General features: G+C 33.5%; 1 long non-coding RNA gene and 1 other non-coding gene across 2 annotated transcripts; both read right to left on the bottom strand.

The window, feature by feature from the left end:
- Positions 1–1488: 1488 nt before the first annotated feature.
- Positions 1489–1562, bottom strand: TRNAI-AAU. The gene has a single exon. It is a non-coding gene; the product is annotated as a tRNA-Ile (tRNA).
- Positions 1563–2271: 709 nt separating this feature from the next.
- On the bottom strand, positions 2272–4536 carry LOC125589063. Its single transcript, XR_007325269.1, has 2 exons — positions 3184–4536; positions 2272–2519 (listed from the first exon to the last, which is right to left on the bottom strand). It is a non-coding gene; the product is annotated as an uncharacterized LOC125589063 (long non-coding RNA).
- Positions 4537–5190: the final 654 nt, after the last annotated feature.

Below are 5190 nucleotides of genomic sequence, written 5' to 3'. Positions count from 1 at the left end.
TAACAAAATTAAAATTGTGCGAGATCCTCTCTCACATGCATCTGCAGTTGCTAATGCTCTAAGTTACTAACTATAATTATACAGTGGCGGATGTGTACCAGGAGGATGGCACTTGCTCCCATGAAATGATTTCTTTGTAATATATCCAAATTTTAGTTATCTCTCCTACTAAAAATTACATTTTAACTTTAGTATATGTTTTTTTTTTCTTTTTTTTTTTATATCCGTGGAGGATCCCATGCGGTAAGTTTAGACTAATTCCCACGAGACCTTCCGTCCGGGCACGCACGGTTATATGTGGGAAGGTGGCCAAGACGATTCGAACCTAGGACAGATACTCCAGCTGGAGTTCCATTACCACCAAACCAAGAGCTTTTGGCTAATTTTAGTATATGTGATTTGCCCTTCCAAAATTTAATGCTACATCTGCCACTGTGTTTATAATTGAGGTTTTATGTATTTTAATCTAAAACCAGATTTTTTATAGTTATAATACCAATACTATGACTTGTTTATTACTATGAGGTTCTATGCCGAAATATGTAATCACTCCAAAGTGAAACCAGTTTTGTCCCAGTCGATCATGTAATTTTTAGGCTTTGCTTATGGTGTTTTTTCGGTTGAGCTAATGATACTTGATAATAATACTATTTTGCTATAACTAATTCATAAAATAAAATAAAATTTTATTATTGTTGTATGGTGTCAATCAAACTTATATTATTAATTTGTGAATTTTCTTAAAAAAATATTCGATTCAACTCCAAAAATTAGTCTAGTTTCATTTCCTGATCTAAAGGGTATTAGACTATCATGTTCAGTCCAAAAAAGAGGGTATCAGACTATCAGCAAAAACAAAAGGGACTGGCTATCGAGATATTTGATGAAAGAGCCCATAGGCCATGTGTGGCTTGAACTACGTTGTCCATATTCTCTCCCATGTATAATTGAAGAGGATAGATAAGAGTGTAATCAATCACCAAAAGATATGAAAGGAGTGGCTTGAACTACGTTGCCAGATTGGCTTTTTCTCTTTTTGATTATTATTAGAATGTATTTTTTCGGCCACAAACACAAAAGAACCACCACACCATCCATCCCATTTTCAAGATTTGACGCGCACTGCCTTTTATCTTTTTACCCCATTTTCTCATTTCTTTTCATATCGCTTTGAATTTTAAAACGAAAATATTGTGAATTTGAAGTTACGACAGTATGTGAGGGTTAAAACGGAAGAAACTACAGTGTCTTTTTTTTTTTATCAAACAGAAGAAACTACAGTGTTTCACGAAAGTTTTCGCTCAAAAAAAAAACTTCCTGAATTTTTTTCAACTATTCCTTCATTAACACTCTAGACTAGACATAGTGATGGGTTCTATTCATATATTTAATTAATTTTGGCGTGGGCGGGAGAAGACCGTGATACTGTGATGAGAAGGATGTGTAAATATAACGGGCTTACACAGCTGTCAAAAATAAAACAATAAATGGCCTATACAAGTTTCGAACCTGTGACCTTCGCGTTATAAGCACAACGCTCTAACCAACTGAGCTAATAAGCCTTTTTAACAATTTTGTAAGTATTCTTTAAATTATACATTCGGTTTTAAGCGGCCGCTTGATACAGTTTGGGGTTTGGTAAAAGTATCCAAAGCCTACTAATCCAAACAAAGCTCATGTTCCTGGATATTAAGTTCTTTTGTAACATTGAAGAAACTAAAATAACTGAAAACTCTAATTCTTTTGCTACCTAGCACTTACGTGCAGTACCTTCTTGCTTCATTTCGAGTTCTTAAGATATATATTTATTTATGAATGTAATCATGTATACAGAGAAAAGAGAGATATGAGCGTGGTGGTTAGAAGATAGCATCAACATATGTACTTCTGCATCTATAATTATTTTCGTTTGAACGTAGTAGATAAATGTTTCTAATTATAAAGCGCAGTTGTTTCAGTAACAGAACAAAAAAAACTGATAAAAGATTTCATAAGTTATACGTTAAAAAAATTCTGACATAACACTAACATTGTTTGTCTAGCAAAAACTTTAATGTTCAGTTTATGTTTTTATTTTTAGAATTGGGAACTTAAAAAGATACATATACACAAGTGTGGTAGAGTGGTAATGCGGGTCTGGAAACGTGGTAAGCATCATGGGTTTAAAATCTACCACAGATTTATTCGCTTGTGTGACCAGACGACATCTAATTCCCATTGCACGAGTAACCAGGTCTGTCTGACACTGATGGACAAATCTCCCGGAGTAAATTAGTTTGGCTTCGCCCCGCCGGATACCCAGTTTATCAGAAAAAGATACATATACATGATATATAGATGGTGGGGCTAAAATCTAATGATGTGTACATTAATTGGAACATTTGATGTGGCTGGATGGAACCCCAACTTGCTCTTTGATAGAGACCTAATAACTAAGACAGCTTTGCCTTCATTCATTTCTTCTTGACATTTTGAGTTCCCACGTCATCCTTTCCCCCGTCTTATGATCATTGTCCGGTCTACACAATTGAATTAACTGTATTTAATGTTTCACATTATTTGAAAATTCAATATCCTCCGTATATTATAGTTTCTCAGAACTCTTGAGTTTGAAACTAATCCGTGTAAATATTTGATTACTATGCAGAGGCGGATCCACAGAGGAAGATGAGGTGTCACCTGACACCCCTTAAATCACAATAAATATTATTTTGGTTGAGAAAACAATGAAGAATTGGTAGTTCCGCTGGTAAAGTACTCCTCTTGACCCCCCTGTGACACCTTTGAATCATTTTTGTTTTTAAATATCAAGTTTGACTTAATTCCTGGGTTCGCCATTGGTACTATGTACTAACCTAAAATTAACGTATTTCTACAAAATCGGGAATTAACATGAATGAAAAGATCATACACCGGAATCATGGGCAGGAGAGAAACAAAAGGCTTCACGAGGGAGCAGTGACGTGCGAAGGTCTACAAGGGCTTGAGGCAAATATAAAAAATGGTGTTTTTTAACCAAAAATAAAGTAGCAGCAAAAATTAAGAACTAGAAAAATTAGCAGCACAACTATAAAACAATCAGCACTAGTATAACAATATATAAATTGTTTTAAAAAATAAATTAGCAGCAAAAATTAAGAACTAGAAGAATTAGCACTACATGGTACAGGAAGAAATATATACCTTAATACAAGAAGAGACGGTGATGATTAAATAAAAAGAGATACTCTGCTTGTTGACAGAAGCACACAACAAGGAACCAAGAAGAAAGATGGTGGGATAATGCATGAGAAATAAGTTATACATACAACATAAGAATATATATAGATGATAATGTATAAAGTAGTTGCGATTTTTATTCTCTTTCTATTTAGGAATTTTGATAAAACGAAAGAGATGTTCCTTTTTAATTTTGGAAAGTTGACAATAAAACAAAATTAACTTTTTCTGACAAAAGTATTGAAAAGCAATTTTGGAGGTTCGAACTTCTCATGATAATATAGCATGCTAACTAATTTTTTTGCCTAAAACCACTATGCTACACCAGATTTTTGGAATTATGGAGTCCTAAAAATTTTTTTTTACATCTAGAGACATTTTATCAGATTCAAATTACACTACAAGACACTTATCACTTGAGACACATTTTTTTTTGTCAAAAAGACTCTTATGACCCTAAAGTAAATTAAGAGAATTTATCTCCTCTTCTTATTTCATTTTATTATTTTTCTTATTCTACTTTATGTATTTATTTACTTTTATTTCAAGTTCTAAAATATTAACAAAAATAATTGTCATAATAAACTATATATAAAATTCTCTATCTTTTAAGATTCATGTTTATATATATATATTATACATATTAATGTGTAAACAAAATGTGGACGTGGACACCAAAGCGTGGATAACAGAATTATAAATTAGTTGTGGACATGAACATTTTAACAGAATTATAAACTAGTTGTGGACATGGACAATATTTCTTCGATTCCATTCATCATCTCAAGATCTAAATTCAACTCTAATCAAAATTACATCCATCCACATCATGACAAAGCGCAAATTTCTTAGATCAGAAATCTCTGACATGCAAGATCTATTACTCTCCGACAAAAGGTAAACGATTCTTCGATTTTTCTCTCCGCTCATACTCACAATATCATCTCTTTCTCATCTTGATTGAATTTTAACTGCAGATAATTTATCAATTGAGCTGAAGAAGCCAAGTGTTTGTATTGGAGATAACAGAGTCTGTGTCCACGTTTTAAGGTATAATTTTAGTAACATGAGTCCATGTCCACGTATTGTTGTATAGTTTTATGGAATCAAAACAAAGAGTTTGTCCACGTTATCTACTATAAACACATTAACAACACATATCCACACATTACTCATCACCCGTCTACAATTCACCCGTCCACAAATCACCCAACCACGCATCACTCGTCCACAAATCACTCATCCACAAGTGTCATTTTCATTAAGGGCAAAATTGTCCACAATATGTTAATGGCCCACAACAATGTGTGTCACATGTAAGAAGTGTCTATAGGTGTAATACAAAGTCAAAAAGTGTCTCTTAGTGGAATCAACTCCCTAAAAAATCTATAAATTTTGGGGGCCCGAGGCAAAAACCTTTTTGGTTACACCTTAAGCACACCTCTGTGAGGGAGTCATGGCAACACCGGAATCTACCTTTAAACTCATCGATAGACATGTCCGTGATGTTATTTTGGGCATGAGGAACAGGAAAAATTTCATGAATCTCATGCTCTGTTGATTGAGGCACGAATAACTCTGCTTCTGATCTTTGTTTTAGGCTATCCTTGTTTGTATATTCTTTTTTTCCAAGGCTTACCCTAGCTGATTTAACCCTTTTGTAACAAGTTACAAACCTTTATCATATTTATATGGAATTAAAAGTTTGACAAAAAAAGGATCATACACTTCGCTGAACCATTTCCTAAAATCCAGTAAGATACGAAGCAACCTCACAACTCTCGTGAACACAGGTATCATTCATCGGTGACAATTCTTGGGATCCGATTTATAAAGACTATATTACGGTTTTATGCGTTATACCATTCAAAACTACTTCGAATGTATGACTAATATTTACAACTTTGAAGATATATATTACCTTCTCCGATGAAAAATAATTGTTCTTATGTATTTGGAGTCGAAGATACA

The sequence above is a fragment of the Brassica napus genome, chromosome C6, assembly GCF_020379485.1.
Source record: "Brassica napus cultivar Da-Ae chromosome C6, Da-Ae, whole genome shotgun sequence".
Classification (NCBI taxonomy): domain Eukaryota; kingdom Viridiplantae; phylum Streptophyta; class Magnoliopsida; order Brassicales; family Brassicaceae; genus Brassica; species Brassica napus.
Note: the sequence above shows the minus strand (reverse complement) of the source record. Positions and strands in the feature narration are given on the sequence as shown.